Below are 20,052 nucleotides of genomic sequence, written 5' to 3' on the forward strand. Positions count from 1 at the left end.
AACCTTCCATAACAATGCCATCACCTACAGAGAGATGAACCTGGAGAAGAGTCCCCTAAGCAAGCTGGTCCTGGGGCTCTGTTCACAAACATAAACAGACCCCAGAGCCCCAGGACAGCAACACAATTAGACACAACCAAATCATGAGAAAACAAAAAGATAATTACTTGACACATTGGAAAGAATTAACGAAAAAACTGAGTTTAACTAGAATGCTATTTGGCCCAAAACAGAGAGTACACAGTGGCAGAATACCTGACCATTGTGACTGACCCAAAATTAAGGAAAGCTTTGACTATGTACAGACTCAGTGAGCATAGCAGACCTGGCTCTCAAGAGAAGACAGGCTATGTGCACACTGCCCACCGAATTAGGTGGAAACTGAGCTGCACTTCATAACCTTCTACCAAATGTATGACCATATTAAAGACAAATATTTCCCTCAGATTACACAGACCCACAAAGAATTTGAAAACAAATCCAATTTTGAAAAGGAAGGTAAGATGGCGGACTGAACACAGTGTTGCAGATCGCCTCAAGATAAAAATGTAATATTCAATATCAGTAAGTTAGACTAAATATTAGCACTTCATATACTCGTGGGTAATAACATTCAATCTGGATAACACAAAACAAATCATGAGGCTAGAGAAATTTACAGACAAATATTACGAAAACAAGCAACACTCAAACATGACGGAGAGTAAATGGGGATAATCAATCTCCAAAAGAAAACGCGACTCCTCGACGGATACAGACAATTTATGCTTTTCACAACCGGGACTGGTAAGGGTGGACAGCGATCTGTTAAAGTTGATAAATGACAAACTGCGCATACTTGAATTAGTCATGTAAGGATATAATGGAGTTGAAGGCGAGCCTCGAAATGAGTGACGAAAAATCTGCGACAATGGAGAAACATACAAACAAGCGAAAAGGGCCAGTCAATAAGATAGAAACGGACGTTAATGAACTTAAAAAGGAGAACATCTTTCTGCGAAAAGCCTTACTTGACATACAGACTAGATCTACAAGAGAAAATCCAGTACTTACGGGTATCCAAGAAAGAGAAGGAGAAGTTCCCGAAAAATTTGTGAAGGAATTCTTTCATGCAGTGCTTCAAATCCCACTCGATGCTGTCGATAAAATCCAACACAAATGTGTACACCATTTCGGACAAAGAGGACAGACATATAAGCGCCCAATCATTGCCAAATTAGCTTTCTTTAAGGATAACGTAATGGTTAAAAGCCTGGGTAAAAGACTCACTGGCACGAAAATAGGCATGAAGGATCAGTTCCTGAGGGAGATTGCAGAACTTTGCTCCGTTCTGTACCCAATCTTCAAGGAGAATAGATGAAAAGGGAAACGTGTAGCTCTCGTAGTCAATAAACTGTATATTAACAACCAAATGTTCTGAGACACAAAAACTACTCCATGGCTATTCTAAAAATGACAAAGTTCTCATAGAGGAGTCGAATAATGGAACATCCAATACTAGCCATGGTAGTATAAATAAAAAAAAAACAGATAGAAAAGCAATAAAATAAAATTGTTAAATAGATAAACTACACCTGCACTATACCATTCAAGATAGGGAATGTTGTAAAAAAAAATGTATTCAATTTTCCAATTACAGTATTTCATAAATGGATAAAACAGCATTAGAAGAAAGGATAACTTGCAAATGAATACATCTTCAAATACAACACATTGGAATTCAAAAGTACTCAATCAACATGGTGGGGGTAAAAACACAGCAAACAGAAGACATAGAAGGCACAGTATGTGGGTATGAGTGGATCTGTTGTGATGGAAGGTGTGGTGTGTGTTTGGAAAAGTGTGGCGTTAAGTGAGTGAGAGAGAACACGGTTGCATATCCAATAACCAATGTGTGTCTGTGAGTAGGGGTTGTGAGAGAGAGCTTTCAATTGTGTGCAGATGAGGCATATACATTTTAAAAAGAAATAATACATCTCATTTATTTATTTATCGTCCTATCATGATGGAACGGTCCCCAACCCTATACCCTAGACACCCACCTGAGCGACCCATACACTGAAGAGAAGTCCTTATCTGTTTAATGGGCCTGCTGTAAGATGCCTATATGCAGCCAAAACAGAAAGATGAATGCTGTCAGAGACCTTCTAGAGCAGCACCGCACCCTCAAGATTCTGAGTCTTTCTGGCAGGGTTGGTCCTACAAAGCCAGAGACCCCTGATGGGAGAGCATAATATACAAGGAAATTCTCAAAGCTGCTAATGAAACCTTGACGACCTTGTACCTAGCCGGTGGGGATTCCGGTGGGTTACCCCCACCCAGGGAGTGGCAGTGCTGGCTACACTGGCTGCAGTAACCCATGGGGAGGCGGTCACACTCAGACAATCAGAGAGGGGGGCATATTATTGTGGCCCTGGTGGCACAAAATAATCACAGGTCTGACTACACAGAGATGCTCGGGAAAATCGTCACAACGAGGGACACACTTAAGGCACTCTTAACCAGCATGGCTACCACAGCATTCTGTGCATCTGGTTTGTGCTTAGTGGGACTATCATTTGTTTTTCAACAGGACAATGACTCAAAACACACCTCCAGGCTGTGTAAGGGCTATTTGACCAAGAAGGAGAGTGGAGTGCTACATCAGATGACCTGGCCTCCACGATCATCCAACCTCAACCCAATTGAGATGGTTTGGGATGAGTTGCACAGCAGAGTGAAGGAAAAGCAGCCAACAAGTGCTCAGGATAAAGTGGGAATTCCTGCAAGACTGTTGGAAAAGCATTCCAGGTTAAGCTGGTTGAGAGAATGCCAAGAGTGTGCAAAAAATATATGGGGGATTGGAAGTTATGCAGACAATTACATTGATGGAAGCTACAATCTATCTGCAATATTAAAGCTGGCCTACCCCCTAAAAATAAAAAAAGTTGATTAACTCCTATATCTATTGGGTGAAATACCACAGTGTGCCACCACAGCAGCAAGATTTGTGACCTGTTGCCACAAGAAAAGGACAACCAGTGATGAACAAACACCATTGTAAATACAACCCATATTAATGTTTATTTATTTTTCCTTTTGTATTTTAACTATTTTCACAACACTGTATATAGCCATTGTTTATTTCACTTTTGTTTATTATCTATTTCACCTGCTTTGGCAATATAAACATGTTTCCCATGCCAATAAATCCCTTTGAAATGAACTGAGAGAGAGAGAGAGAGAGAGAGAGAGAGAGAGAGAGAGAGAGAGAGAGAGAGAGAGAGAGAGAGAGAGAGAGAGAGAGAGAGAGAGAGAGAGAGAGAGAGAGAGAGAGAGAGAGAGTACACAGTGGCAGAATACCTGACCACTGTGACTGACCCAAACTTAAGGAAAGCTTTGACTATGTACAGACTCAGTGAGCATAGCCTTGCTATTGAGAAAGGCCGCCGTAGGCAGACATGGCTCTCAAGAGAAGACAGGCTATGTGCTCACTGCCCACAAAATGAGGTGGAAACTGAGCTGCACTTCCTAACCTCCTGCCCAATGTATGACCATATTAGAGAGACATATTTCCCACAGATTACACAGATCCGCAAAGAATTTGAAAACAAATCCAATTTTGATAAACTCCCATATCTACTGGGAGAAATTCCACAGTGTGCCATCACAGCAGCAAGATTTGTGACCTGTTGCCACAAGAAAAGGGCAACCAGTGAAGAACAAACACCATTGTAAATACAACCCATATTTATGCTTATTTATTTTAACTTGTGTGCTTTAACCATTTGTACATTGTTACAACACTGTATATATATAATATAACATTTGTAATGTCTTTATTGTTTTGAAACTTCTGTATGTGTAATGTTTACTGTTAATTTGTATTGTTTATTTCACTTTTGTATAATATCTACCTCACTTGCTTTGGCAATGTTAACACATGTTTCCCATGCCAATAAAGCCCCTTGAATTGAATTGAATTGAATTGAGAGAGAGAGCAGTCTACAGTTGATGGAACCCTTCTTTCCCACACTGCAATGCACACAGGAAAAGACTCCATACTTGTCAGAGAGGAAGGAGCCGGGAGGGACGCGAGGGGAGGGAGGCGAGGGGAGGGGAGGGAGGCGAGGGGAGGGGGGGGGGGGGTCAAAAAAGGGAAGCATCTGCTATCTGAAACTTCAATAGGCAGAAGATGATGTTCATCGCCTCTCTCTTGTCACTCTGCGTTGGCAGTGATGTCTGCTTTTTCTGTCAGATTCATCTATAATAGCTCCTGCTGGACCGTAAGAGAGAAAGAGCGGAGGGTGGGGTGGGGGAGGGGGAAGAAGAGATGACTAACTCTCGAGCATCGGGTTGGTATGGAATTCAGGTCTAAAAAAAGGGAGGGGGAAAAAGCACATAACATGACAGCATCCCGCCTTGAGAGCTGAGATATACTGCATATGCAATTACACAGGCCTGTATTAGCATGTTTATGATGCCTCAAAATGCTGACACGTGCTAGGCTAGGGCCTCCATATCTATCTCTGTGTGTGTGTGTGTGTGTGTGTGTGTGTGTGTGTGTGTGTGTGTGTGTGTGTGTGTGTGTGTGTGTGTGTGTGTGTGTGTGTGTGTGTGTGTGTGTGTGTGTGTGTGTGTGTGTGAGAGAGAGAGTAACTATCTGACAGGAGTGGCTTGCCGTGATGTGATGTACTGTACATAGAGTAAGGATCAGACCTGTGCAATAGGAACAGCTCTATTGTATTAATAGGGATGACGGGGAGTTAATAGGCTTACAGGGGATTTGACTGTGCATCCTAATGGCCAGGCAGTAGTCTTAAAATAGAGTCTTAAAACAGACAGACAGACAGACAGACAGACAGACAGACAGACAGAGAGAGAGAGAGTCTGACTGAATGCAGCACAGACAGTGGCTCATAGACCTGTTAATGAGATACAGAGGGATGAGGAGGAAGAGGAGGAGGAAGATGACAGCAGAATATTCTGGGGGCTAATTGTCTTCAGGAGCAGTAACGGGGAGACGTTGGCAGGCGTGAGGCCAGGCAGGGGGCCATGGAGGGCCATGGTAACGACACGGGGGGCCGGGGTAATTGTACCGTGATCTTGACCTCACGGCACGCCGGCCCTCTCTAGTGGAAACGGAACGTGGCTGGCTGGCTAATGATGTCAACTCTCAGAGGAAGTGTCTGTGGAATCTCTAACATCTCCCTCGTTCTCCGGGTCGGTGGGGGGGAGAGTGTAGCATGTGTGTGTCAGTGTGGGGCAGAGGGTCAAAAGATACCCCCTCCAGCAGAAACCTCCGGGCAGCATTAACAAAAAAGCTCCACTCCTCCTGACTCCTATTGACTCCTGTTGGCCCCTCCTGACTCCTATTGACTCCTGTTGGCCCCTCCTGACTCCTATTGACTCCTGTTGGCCCCTTCTGACTCCTATTGACTCCTGTTGGCCCCTTCTGACTTCTATTGACTCCTGTTGGCACCTCCTGACTCCTATTGACTCCTGTTGGCCCCTCCTGACTCCTATTGACTCCTGTTGGCCCCTTCTGACTCCTATTGACTCCTGTTGGCCCCTCCTGACTCCTCCTGGCCCTGGTACTGTTTACTGCTAATGGAGGTCTCAGGGAAACTAAATACTGCATGGTGTGGAGGAACACGGGACCATTTAAACAAAGCCTGTTAGGAACGAACAAGAGGGGAGAGAGAGAGACCAAGAGCTAGAGAGAGAGAAACGAGAGAGAACGAGAGAGAGATAGAGAGAGATAGAGAGAAAAGCAGGGATATGCATTCAGACATGGCATCAAACGAAGACATTCAGGAGGCGGTTACTTTTTTAATACAATGTGGAAACTGACCCTTTGTCCTTTTACTTTATTTGATATAGAAAAATAAGCCTTTTTCCTCAGATATAACCCAGCACCAGGCTGTCTGTTTGAGCCATTGAAACCAGGTGAGTCTGGAATTTATAAACGGGGCAGCTAGTCAGCAGTCGGCTGAGTGTTGTGGTGGAGCTTCCGGGTGCCCTTTGAGAACGTGTTCGAGGCTACGAGCGGCAGGGAACTGCAGGGAGCGGTGTCGTGATCCGCCCCGGGGCCTGTCTGCTGCCATTTGAGCGAAGGCTCTCTTTATTCAAATGACAGTGTAGGTAGGGGAAGCAGAGTAGCAGCTAGTAGCCAGCCAGCTCTCTATCTACAGGGATCACACAGAAACCTCAATTGATTCCATGAGCAGCAGCAGCAGCAAAAGAGAGAGAGAGAGAGAGAGAGAGGGGAGAGAGGAGATAGAGAGAGAGAAAGAGAGAGAACAGGGACCCCCGTCTCGAGAAGACATTTACCTCCGACCATGCCGCGCTGCGAACAATCAAATATGCCCTGGATTAGGCCTCTGTACACCTCAGACTCTCATCAATCTACGGCCCTGCTGCGACAGGCCTCCCACAAACACACACACACACAAACACACGTTTTGGATACGTTATCCCATTTATCTGTCAGACAATCACTGTAGCCAAATGGTTTTCTGTGCTCTATTTAATGGTGGTACAGGGACCTGAAAAGTGGTGGTGTAAAGTACAGCACATGGGGACAAAATAAGAACGTGTCATCCAGCGTGTCACTTGGCTTTCGCTGTCATTTCACAACAATCCCCTTTGGACCATCACACGATTCACTCCATCTGCAGACACTTTTATGTTGGTCTATTGAATTTCATCAGAAGGAGAGAGATGGTGGGGCCAAATACCATCAATCTGTGGGTGTTTACCTGTGTACACTAGTAGTGAGGAGGAAGGAACAAACAGTTCCATAAGAGCCCACTCTCTCTCTCCACCATGACCTCCTTCACATTTCTATTGTACTGTTGGCATTGACGGTCTCTCTCTCTGCTAGAACCATCCCAAAAATGGCCTGTCTGATTGACCTTGCTGGAGATGGAAAGCTTTATCCCTCATTTTCCTCCTTTCTGTCGCCGCTGCTTTTAAGTATGTCGGCTGCTTTTCAGAGCTGTTCAGGCCTCCATATGGGGAAGTAAACGCCTGTGTTTTGTCATGTTTGGGGACAACAATACAGTATTTATTCTCCACTGATCATTTCTTCACTGGAATACTTTTGTTGCCTGGTTGTTGATGGAAAGCCATTATCGCTACAGTATGGTTGCAGTGGTGACAGTATGGTAGCGGTGGTGACAGTATGGTAGCGGTGGTGACAGTATGGTAGCGGTGATGACAGTATGGTAGCAGTGGTGACAGTATGGTAGCAGCGGTGACAGTATGGTAGCGGCGATGACAGTATGGTAGCGGCGGTGACAGTATGGTAGCGGCGGTGACAGTATGGTAGCGGCGGTGACAGTATGGTAGCGGAGGTGACAGTATGGTAGCGGTGGTGACAGTATGGTAGCGGTGGTGACAGTATGGTAGCGGAGGTGACAGTATGGTAGCGGAGATGACAGTATGGTAGCGGAGATGACAGTATGGTAGCGGAGGTGACAGTATTGTAGCGGAGGTGACAGTATGGTAGCGGCGGTGACCGTATGGTAGCGGAGGTGACAGTATGGTAGCGGAGGTGACAGTATGGTAGCGGCGGTGACAGTATGGTAGCGGAGGTGACAGTATGGTAGCGGTGGTGACAGTATGGTAGCGGAGGTGACAGTATGGTAGCGGAGATGACAGTATGGTAGCGGAGATGACAGTATGGTAGCGGAGATGACAGTATGGTAGCGGAGGTGACAGTATTGTAGCGGAGGTGACAGTATGGTAGCGGCGGTGACCGTATGGTAGCGGAGGTGACAGTATGGTAGCGGAGATGACAGTATGGTAGCGGAGATGACAGTATGGTAGCGGAGGTGACAGTATTGTAGCGGAGGTGACAGTATGGTAGCGGCGGTGACCGTATGGTAGCGGAGGTGACAGTATGGTAGCGGAGGTGACAGTATGGTAGCGGCGGTGACAGTATGGTAGTGGAGGTGACAGTATGGTGACATTTGTGTAGAATGCCATTGATGGATGCAGACAGTGAACAACAAGCATGAGAAAACCTTGTCAGACTCAAAACCATAAATGCCACTATGTCTGGATGACAAGTACAGTATGCTGTACACACACACACACACACACACACACACACACACACACACACACACACACACACACACACACACACACACACACACACACACACACACACACACACACACACACACACACACACACACACACACACAAACCCTGACTGAGTACTCCCAGACAGTCAGTGCTACACTCCAGCCCTTGCCCTCTCTCTCTCCCTCAGCTCAGCGAATGTTACAAATTACACCCTTGTGCAAACACTCCTAAAAATGGAGCAAGCAGGCCAGACTCGGAAAGCTGGAAGTCTCTCAAAGCAAACACTACATGGCGTGTTGTGCTACGGCTCCATTCCAGTGTGTTTTTACAGTAATGTGAACACCCGGACGCTTGGGTCAGCAGCCCAGTGAGGGCTGCACGAGGCCCACTAGCCAAGCTAGCGCTATGCTGGGAGGTACAGTACAGCGTCAGGAGCTCCCTCTCCCCTCTCTCCCTTTTTCCAGTGGTTGGGTTTTGAGATTAGCGGAGGTAGTATGATGAGGCCGGGCTGCACATCCAGGGGGAGGGGAGCGCAGCAGAGTCAGTGCCCCGTAATGATGCCTCCTAAGGGGGGAGGATCCATGTCTCTAACGACGCAGACGCCCATGGCCCAGGAGACCATTTTCCTTGCTCTTCCCACAGACAGGAGCCTGGGATCCAGCCTCTCTGATTACAGCCTCCCCTGGCCTGCTCTGTTCCGATCTGGCCTGCCATTATGGTGGGTGAGTGGCAGCCTTCCTAGGTGACGTCTTAGTCTACCTCGGTATGTGTGTGCGTGCATGTGTGTGTGCATGCACTCAATCCCCTTCAAAAATGTATGGTCACGTAAACAAACAACAACAAAAACCTTCTCGTTCTCCCACTGCCGATAAGTCAACACGGCAGATAAGATAAAGCACACATTTGATGGCTGCCGTGATTAGTGGCCTAATATTATGACGCTGGCTAGATCAGTGCTGTAGATAACACTGACCATCTCCAGTCAGTCCACAACTCAACCCAGCGGATTTCACTTACTGTTGACCCGGGATTGTTCTCATGTCCTTCAGGTTTGCGGTGCGTTAACATGGTGAAACGCCTGCTTTGTGTTACCCAAAAGAATCCGAAGGCAGCTCCCACCGCTCTTATCGCGCCATCGCCCGCAGTGCAGTGAAGAACTCTGTTATCTCTGCCCAGACTGCTTTACCATTTACATTACTATTATAATTATCTCCATGTATCTGATAAGCTTTGTAATCAGCCATATCTGGCGACTGCCTCCCCCCTCTTGTTCAACAAGAGCGACTAGAGCAGCAGGTCTACTCCACTTTGCTCTGCTACAGAAACACAGCGGGGTTTGTTCATTACAAGGACAAAATACGCTGTCCTGTGGTGATAGTTGCCTGCATTTAAACATGCCTGAGATTGGGAGTCAGTAGGATACAGTATGAATTCACGAAAACCTGAGTGGACGGACGCCAGGCAGCGACGGTTCTGTATATAAAATGAAAACACCTGTTGATGTGGTTGGGGTGGTAATACAATAGCAAATGTAAGTAAAGGCTACATCAAACTGAAAGGTGAGCTCTCTCCGTGACCAGCTGAACTCCTAAATAACATAAAACAGTTTTACCTTTGGTGAAACCCAAGATAAACGTGCCAATAAATCCTGGGACCAAGGCCCGTCGGCAGGTAGGCCATTTTGAGGAGCGCTTTCATCACTCTCTCCACGACGGGCAATAAAACAGGAGATGGCGGCTTGCAGGTATTTTACACACACACACACACACACACACACACACACACACACACACACACACACACACACACACACACACACACACACACACACACACACACACACACACACACACACACACACACACACACACACAGTGTCCCGAGCCAAGCATCTGGAAAATATCTGCACTACTGAAAGCCCTGCATGAGGGCAGCCACAGTCCAACACCAAGTGGGGGAGATTTCCATAACTGCAGGGAAGGAGAGAGAAGGAGTTGAGGGCTTGAGTTCTCACAGCACCCGACCATAACACATGTTGAATGAAATCAATACGACCTGGGGACAAAAGGCCAGTGCATGATGTTACAGTGTTGGGCAAGGCCTCTGAACAACTCTACTATTTCCAATGACTTTAGTTTCAATCTGGCCCCCGCCCTAGCCAGACAGCCACGTTACTGCAGACGGAAACAGGGCAGCATTATCAGTTGATTTCAATCACAGACTGGGAGTTTCATCTGAACCACACACTTCTTACACACATTTTTCATAAGCAATGACATAGTCAGTAGGCTGGAGATGGCAGCAGAGAGCAAGACCGAAGACATGATAGCTAACTAAACCATCAGTCCTTGCTATTATGAAAATCGAATTCAACAATACCAATACTGTTTTCAAATCGACTTTTGCTTTCAAAAGCAGCTCAAACAAAACACGTAAAAATGAACTATAGCCATTGAATTCTACCGTGCAAATATGCGGTGCGTTATAATGCACGCTCTAGAATGCCCTTCAAGCCAATCAGAAAGGAGCATTCAACAATGGCATGGTATAAAATACTTTAAACCTGGACAAGGATAGTGATGTCAGTAGATTAAGGTAAAATGGCTCCTGGGGCTTTATCCAGACCGGTACAGAATGATTGCCCTAGGGCCTGGGGGGTAGGAGGAGGAGGTGTATCATTAGAAATGAGTGATGTCTCGGGGAGGTAAGGTGGAGCGGGGACTTTGTTAAACGGCAGCACGTGGCAAGGTCAGCTCTTCTTCTGTCTGCTGGCTGGAGGCGAGCGGAGACGAGGGGTCGGGACGCATCCTCCTGACAACCTCCCATGGCCTCCGAGCGATGGGGGTCCTCCATCTTGTGTCACGCGGGATGTCTTGGAGTGGCACGGCGCTGAGAGAAGAGAAAAGTGCGTTCACTCCACTCCGCCACACAAAGAAACCCCCGCCTCCTGGAAGCATCCATCACAGTGGTCGCCGGTGGGGCGTGGGTAATGAATCGACTTTCCTCCAAGCGCTAATCAATCCCCAGCTAGCAGTCTATCCCTGGGAACATTTATGGCCCTCCATAAAGCAGGCCTTTGGGGCATTACGGCACCCAGTAATCCTGCTAAGTGAGCAATATTTCCAATCTCTCCCGCTGCCATTAGACGGGCCCAAGTCATAAATACTAGAGTTAATCTGTGGCCGTGACCCTAGCCCACCACCGCCTCCCACCCCCACCCCCACTCCACAGCCGACGTGCGGCCCCCAGCCATCAGCGCTCCAGCGGGGACAGGTGGAACCCACGGCCAAGGTAACAGAACTCTGATGATGACTGGACGTGCCTCAACCTCACTACACTGGCCTGATAGATCTGCTAGGCCTGGAGGGAGAGCACTGGGATCAATTATGGCAGTCTGATGCACTGGTGCTCTACTCCATCAGCGAGAGCAAGTTCATTATGCATCAACGAAGGTAAACAGATCAGTCAGTAGGCACTCAGAGGCCTTTCATTCAGTCCCACCTTCATCAATCGTTTTCTGTGTTATATGCAACATGCTTTAGTCTGAATGGTGCTACAGAATAGCAATATTTCCATGTTTAATATTACTCAAATGTTATTACCATTATTACAAACGTTTACATAATCTGGTATACTAAATCATTAAAAAGGCCAAGTCATATTTTGATCATGTCATTACATGCATTACCCTATGATATCCCAAAATAAACAAAACCGGATTCATAGGTTGCTCCTCCGTCACTCGGTCGCGTCATGCCATTGTTATGAACGTTGGCAAGCCAGTCATTTCGGACAGAGGCTAACTACTATTTCGTCTAAATTGCACTATAGTGCCTGGAAATACAATGACATAAAGTAAAGGCTAAAGTAGTCAAATATTTAATGGGAAACAACTTTGACAGCATTATCGTGTAGTCAAATTTACTTTAGACAGATGGCAATGTTGTCATTAGCTAGCAAAGTTTGTCGAAAGTAGCTAGCAATAGGATTCAGCTGTACTGTTTCAAATATTCTGCCAAAGTCAGTGTGTACTTATAGAAGGGGCACCCCCCCACACACACACACACACGCACGCATGCACACACACACTTTAAAATGGAGACCAGATCGACGTTTCTCTGCGGGTGCTAGTGTGAGGTTGATATCCACCATTCACCACACCAGAGCCCTAGCCTTGGATTCAAGAAACACCCAGAAGGCAATACCTGCCCTGTACCCATAACTGCAGAACAGCAGCAAGGCAAGGCAGGGGTCGATGTTATTCCGCCCATCATGCATCAATTCGTCTCCCAGAGGTACCCCTGCTCCAAACAGAGACCTCCATCTAATATCTGCTGGAAGGCCAAGTCTCGGTCTGTCTGTCGGTGCAGAAGGCAGGAGGAGGCAGGAGTCAGGGCCTTCAAACCCACAACCCTGCTCTCCTGACCGTGCCTGTTCTGTTCACCCGCAGGCTCCCTGGCTGTCAGAATAGAAAGCTCTGCTCTCGCATTTACTCTCTCTGCTCAGGTCAGGAAGTGTATGTACCAGTTCATTGTTTTCAGCTTCAAAATCAGGGGAGACAAAACAGGTGTCCATGGAAACACTGGGGCTACTGTATATCTGCAAACACTTGTTCTTTCACAGATGAGATGTTCTTTGAGATGTTCCAAGGTCAGTTTGGTCACCTTTGACATGGCTCTTGAGCAGAGAAGAACATGGTGCACATACACAGTGGACAAGCAGCATGGACACCAGACTGTATCTCTTTTATCAAACCAAGAAAGAGTACAATGCCATGTTTTTGCCTAATTTATTTGAATGTACACCACCGTTCAAAAGTTTGGGGTCACTTACAAATGTCCTTGTTTTTGAAAGAAAACCAAATGTTTTGTTCATTAAAATAACATTAAATTGATCAGAAATACAGTGTTAATGTGGTAAATTACATTTTGCAGCTGGAAACGGCAGAGTTCCTCTGTCCAGTGTTCTTTTGCCCATCTTAATATTTTCTTTTTATAGGCCAGTCTGAGATATGGCTTTTTCTTTGCAACTTTGCCTAGAAGGCCAGCATCCCGGAGTCGCCTCTTCACTGTTGACGTTGAGACTGGTGTTTTGCAGGTACTATTTAATGAAGCTTCCAGTTGAGGACTTGTGAGGCATCTGTTTCTCAAATTCGACACTCTAATGTACATGTCCTCTTACTCAATTGTGCACTGGGGCCTCCCACTCCTCCTATTCTGGCGAGAGCCAGTTTGCGTTGTTCTGTGAAGGGAGTAGTACACAGCATTGTACAAGATCTTCAGTTTCTTGGCAATTTCTCACATGGAATAGCCTTCATTTCTCAGAATAAGAATAGACTGACGAGTTTCAGAAGAAAGTAATTTTTTTCCTGACATTTTGAGCCTGTAATCGAACCCACAAATGCTGATGCTCCAGATACTCAACTAGTCTAAAGGCCAGTTTTATTGCTTCTTTAATTAGGACAACAGTTTTCAGCTGTGCTAACATAATTGCAAAAGGGTTTTCTAATGATCAATTAGCCTTTTAAAATGATAAACTTGGATTAGCTAACACAACGTGCAATTGAAACACAGGAGTGATGGTTGCTGATAATGGGCCTCTAATGGGCCTATGTAGTTATTCCATTAAAGAATCTGCCATTTCCAGCTACAATAGTCATTTACAACATTAACAATGTCTGCACTGTATTTCTGATATAATTTTATGTTATTTGAATAGACATTTTTTTACATTTTCTTTCAAAAACAAGGACATTTCTAAGTGACCCCAAACGTTTGAACGGTAGTGTATATCGATCGACATGATAATTCAATATTTTATTTACATTTTGGTTTAAGTCAAACATTTTAATATGAAAGGCCTGAATCACGTTTGTTCTCTTTTGGAAAACAGTATGAAAATAAATAGTACCATCTTGCCAAGTTAAATTTCACATTGAGGAAGTGTACATACTTTGAGAGCATACAGTTTGAATATTAGCCAATGAATCAAAAGTATTTCATGACATCTTTCTTTCAGCAGAAACTCAACTCTCGCCTTGCCAGACTGAAGGGAAGACAATCTGAGAGCTTCTGACATGTTCTTTGATTCAGCCATTTGTTGTTCTTCATTTTATCTTTTCATATTTTTAGTAACAGCACACAGCCGGTAGTGGTTAAACTCTACTGATGTATCTGTCAAGTGCATTGTTATTATCTCAGAGCCTTCTCCTTTGAAGCCTGGTCTGTGGAGGCCTCCTCTCTGTTAGAGACCTGGGCATCGTCCAAGAAGAGTCCAGCCTGCTGAAGCACCAGCCTCCACACAGTGAGGGGCCCTCAGTGCAGAGTGGAGTGGAGGAAGGACTCCACGGCCCCTCGGCCCCAGTCTGGGCCAAGCCTGAGTAATGCTCTGGGGCTCTGAAATCATTTCCACTTGGACCAGGAATGAACCCATCTCAAATTGGATTCGTATGCTCTGGAAGGCTGACAAGAATCCCTCCGGTCTTCATCCAAGCGCAGTAGCTCCCCCGTCAGGTTGAAGGACTTCTGTCTGTATCTCTCTCTAGATCTGCTCGATAGCTCTCAAATGGTATGCCTGCAATGCCCTGTTATCAAAGGCCATGTCTGTCTGCTTAAGGAAAATATTGTGAACTGTAGATCTGTGGCTGATTGACTGAAACGTTGCCCCTGATGTTATCCGTTGGGGACCCTGTAGGAGTGATGAACTCTTGGTCTAGTATCGTCTCCAGGACAGAGGTTAAAACATGTCCCACACTGTGGAGGGGCAGCCAGGCCGGGAGCGTCAACCGAGTGTAAGGGAATACCTCAATTATAAAAGACCCTGGCCGTCTCCTCCAGCTCAAATCAAAGTGAATGAGGGGAGAGGAGGGGGAGGAGATGGGGAGGAGGGATGATGTTCTTAGCTCTGACAGTGTGGCAACTTGTAAAACCTTTGCCTTATCGCTCAACAATCAGCCTAATTATGTTCTTTGAAGGGGCCAAATTAATCCGCCATTGTCAGCCGGCGGCTAAGTGTTTCTCTCCCCACATCCAGAGGAATCCGCAATTAACCAGAGCCAAATTTATTTAGTGACACTTCTCAGCAGCTTCTGACTCCCTCCAATTATCACTAATCAATTCTAGCGAGAGCCCATGGAGCGCGGGCGGAGTCACTGTCATTTGGAGAGAGAGTGTCAACAAACCCCTGCGAGCATCCACAGAAAGACCAGATGTGTCAACGCTGTCAGGGTGCCTGCAATAAGCAGAGGGACCGGCCCTGATGACTTGCTAAGAGGCCTGCAGGCCTTCTGGCCAGGAACAGCCCCTCTCGCTCCAGAGTCAGTGTTAATTGAATAGCGTCTGCGGCCGGCGGACCGGGTCCCACACACATCAACCCCATCTTGGCTGTCACTATGCTCCCTTCGCTCCCCTGGACATGCCTGGGCCTAGCCTGATCGGTCACCTCATCTTCCGGCTGTTAATGATTATTAGGTGCCCATTGGATTACTGCACGTTCTGTGTTTAAAGACTATCTGCTGCCAGTGGAGCTGAATGATGAATCTCCGTGGGACAGTTGAGTAGAGCGATAATGTTTTAGAGGCGGTAAGGCTAGGGGAGAACAGTGAATGGTAATGTTTTAAAGGGGGTAAAGCTAGGGGAGCACAGTGAATGGTAATGTTTTAAAGGGGGTAAAGCTAGGGGAGCACAGTGAATGGTAATGTTTTAAATGGGGTAAAGCTAGGGGAGCACAGTGAATGGTAATGTTTTAAATGGGGTAAAGCTAGGGGAGCACAGTGAATGGTAATGTTTTAAAGGGGGTAAAGCTAGGGGAGCACAGTGAATGGTAATGTTTTAAAGGGGGTAAAGCTAGGGGAGCACAGTGAATGGTAATGTTTTAAAGGGGGTAAAGCTAGGGGAGGATATATTTCTTTGAATAATAGAAGAGCGGGGTGGTTAAGAGTAGGTTAATAACCGGCATACACTTGCTATTCTTAGAGCAAAGTAGTGACGAGGTAATTACTATTCCCGTAAGCCCCCAAAATGCCACCCTATTCATTTCAAGACATCCAAGACGTTTATGGAAACCAAAAATCAACAAAGTGTCCATACAGTACCTTGTCATTTGAAGTATGAAAACATAGTGTACCTTACAAAGTGTTAACGGGAACAAATCTAGGCGTGCCGTAAAAGAACGGCTGAAGGCTTTCAGGCCACAAACGACCATGAGATCTCAACGAGGTGAAATACAAACTCCTTCTCCACCCCTTTCATAGTTTTGGATGATTGGACTTCAGCTCTAGTTGATGGCAGGGCTCTCTGGGATTGCTGGTGCTCAAACAAGGAGAACAAAGACACCTGAATGCCAGTCAATCTCCACAATGTCCCTCAAACCAAAACACACACAGATTGAGCAATGCATGTACTGCGGAATTGTGTGTGTGTGTGTGTGTGTGTGTGTGCTTGCGCGCATGAACATGTGTGCGTGTTTGTATGTTGTGTGTGCGTATGTTTGTTGGGCCATCCCAGGCAGGTTGCTGTCCGTCAGGCTAACCCTCCACCACCACCACTCTGTCAAAGCAGCGACGTGGTCAGTGATGCTGTGAAGGAAAGCTCACTCACCGGAATAACCATGTTACAAACCCGCCGTAAACGCTACTAATATTTAATGCCTTGCTGTCAAGACTGAGGGCCCTGGGCAGACAGTGGAACTGTGCACTCAGCTGTGTTTGCGTGCCGGTGGTTGTGCATTCAGGTACCCTAGCGGTCAGAGCGTTGGGCCAGAATCCGAAATACCGACCACCCTAGCCGACAAGGTGAAACATCTGTCGATGTGCCATTGAGCAAGGCACTTAACCCTAATTTGCTCCAGGGGTGGCTTACTACTATGGCAAACCCTGTAAAACAACACATTTCACTGCACCTATCCGGTGTATGTGACATTACAACCTTTCTTTATTTTTAATGTGAGTGGAAAATCAGAGTGAGTGACTGTGTGTGTGTCTGTGTGCCGCTGACTGCACTAACCAGTTGACCAATAACAAACCTGATCCATATCCTCCTGAATCTGCTCAACTGTACCAGACCTTATTACCTGGCCTTTTTAGATTCATAACAACAATACTGCTGAGCCTCGAGAAATCACCTTCCTTCCTTCCTTCCTTCCTCACTCACTCTGCAATGCTACTATTCTCCCACCACAGACCCATAGCAAGCCAAAGGCTTATCCATCCACATCAGGTGAGTGAGGAGAGAGAGAGAGAGAGAGAGAGAGAGAGAGAGAGAGAGAGAGAGAGAGAGAGAGAGAGAGAGAGAGAGAGAGAGAGATAACATCAGACTGGCTCTAGCTGGATCAGCATGGAACAGCGCCTGCTGTGTTAAGGCCAGACTAATAATAGCAGCACCCTGTGGGCGGATGACACCAGATACACATCCTTATGGGCTGCCACTATATAAACTTCCTATGGCTTATAGAGAGGCAAGGAAATAGGAATTGCGGAATATACTCCAGTGATGAAACTGAGAAACTAGTATCAACGACGGCGGCCATGTTGGATCCAATGAAAAGTCAATGTGGGGCACATAGAGTATAAAACAATATTATAGTACAGCAATGGCCATTTTGTGCAGGTAGGCTCTGAGAATAGCAGTCTCCTCCCAACCTCGGTGCCCCTCTCTCTTTCTGGTATAATCCTCAAGAGCTGTCGGTGCTGTATTACTTTCACTTAGACAGCAGTTTAAGAGTGGTCCACACCTACACTGTGCAAACACCAGCACCAGGGGATGCTTTCCACTTAAAACAAGCAGTGGGAGCGCATTAACATTTCAAGGTATTATTTCAAAAGGGGAAATTGCTGCTGAATATTTCATGCGTTTGGTATTTAGCCCTATGACTCGCCGCCCGCCGCAGCAGACAGGAGGGAGCTGTGGAGCGCCGTGGAGTCTGAGGTGAGGCGAGGGGTGAGATCTCAGAGAGGATGAGAAGGAGTCCAGTGGGAGACGACCGACAGTAGCGGTTAAAGAGAGAGAGAGAGATCAGCAGTGCTGTGATATGAGGAACTCTACTGGTGACCAGGCTGCACTCTGAGGACCAGTTAAGTTACAGGGTCATTAGTTGAACTAGGGAGAGAGTGAAAGAGAGAGAGAGTGAGTGATTGAGAGAGAGAGTAAAAGCACCAGAGGAGATGTCTGCCGTTTTACGGGCTCCCAACCAATTGTACTATTGTGTGTGTTTTTTCGCTCTATTTGTAACTTATTTTGTACATAATGTTTCCGCCACCGAAAAGAGCTTCTGGATATCAGAACAGCGATTACTCACCTCGTACTGGACAACGATATTTTCTTTAACGAGTCGGATGAGAAGGGTTTACTTCAGACACCGGACAAGGCCCTAATTCCTGTCATTCGCATGAAGAAGAGAAGGAGATATAGGGGACGTAGGTCGGGGTACCTTGTAAGGATCCAATGGCGAGTGGGTTACCCACCTCTACCTTCCGTACTATCAGCCAGTGAGCAATCATTGGATAATAAACTGGATGAGCTCCGATCAAAACTTTCCTACCAACGGGACATTAACAATGTTAATATCTTATGTTTCACCAAGTCATGGCTGAACGACGACATGGATAACATACAGCTGGCTGGGTTTTCTTTGTATCGGCAAGATAGAACAGCTGCCTCCAGTCAGACAAGGGGTGGCGGTCTGTCTATTTGTCAATAACATTTGATGCGCAAAATATAAAATTAAGGAAGTCTCAAGGTTGTGCTTGCCTGAAGCAGAGTATCTCATGATAAGCTGTAGACCACACTATTTAGCAAAAGTTGTCATCCATATTTTTCGTAGCTGTCTATTTACCACCACAAACCTATGCTGGAATTAAGACCGCACTCAACGCGCTGTATAAGGCTATAACCAAACAAGAAAATGCTCATCCAGAGGTGGCACTCCTAGTGGCCGGGGACTTTAATGCAGGAAAACGTAAATCCGTTCTAAATAATTTCTAACAGTATGTTACATGTGCAACCAGAGGGGAAAAAACTCTAGACCACCTTTACTCCACACACAGAGAAGAGTACAAAGCTCTCCCTCGCCCTCCATTTGGCAAATCTGACCATAACTCTATCCTTCAGATTCCTGCTTACAAGCAAAAACTAAAGCAGGAATTACCAGTGACTCGCTCAATACGGAAGTGGTCAGATGACGCAGATGCTAAGCTACAGGACTGTTTTTCTAGCACAGACTGGATTATGTTCCCGGGGATCTTCCGATGACATTGAGGAGTACACCACATCAGGCACTGGCTTCATCAATAAGTGCATTGATGACGTTATTCCCACAGTGACCGTACATACCTACCCCAACCAGAAGCCATGGATTACAGGCAACATCTACACTGAGCTAAAGGCTGGAGCTGCCACTTTCAAGGAACGGGACTCTAACCCAGATTCTTAGAAGAAATCCAGCTATCCCCTCCGATGAAACATCAAACAGGCAAAGCGTCAATTCAGGACTAAGACTGAATCCTACTACACCGCCTCCGACGCTCGCCTGATTTGGCAGGGCTTGCAAACTATTACAGACTACAAAAGGAAGCACAGCCACGAGCTGCCCAGTGAAACGACCCTACCAGACGAGCTAAATTACTTCTATGCGCTCTTCGAGGCAAGCAACACTGAAGCATACATGAGAGCACTAGCTGTTCCGGACGACTGTGTGATCACGCTCTCCATAGCCGATGTGAGTAAGACCTTTAAACAGGTCAACATTCACAAGGCCGCAGGGCCAGACGGATTACCAGGACGTGTACTCCGAGCATACGCTGACCAACTGGCAAGTGTCTTCACTGACATTTTCAACCTTTCCCTGACCGAGTCTGTAATACCAAAATGTTTTAAGAAGGCCACCATAGTCCCTGTGCCCAAAAACACCAAGGTAACCTACTTAAATGACTGCCGACCCATAGCACTCAAGTCTGTAGCCATGAAGTGCTTTGAAAGGCCA

General features: G+C 46.3%; 1 protein-coding gene across 8 annotated transcripts in view; it reads right to left on the reverse strand.

Moving 5' to 3' along the window:
• Nucleotides 1-20,052, reverse strand: part of LOC139576586 (autism susceptibility gene 2 protein-like) — a 381,761-nt gene that overhangs the window by 242,267 nt on the left and 119,442 nt on the right. The gene's annotated exons all lie outside the window — the stretch shown is intronic.

The sequence above is a fragment of the Salvelinus alpinus genome, chromosome 5 (assembly GCF_045679555.1).
Source record: "Salvelinus alpinus chromosome 5, SLU_Salpinus.1, whole genome shotgun sequence".
Taxonomy (NCBI): domain Eukaryota; kingdom Metazoa; phylum Chordata; class Actinopteri; order Salmoniformes; family Salmonidae; genus Salvelinus; species Salvelinus alpinus.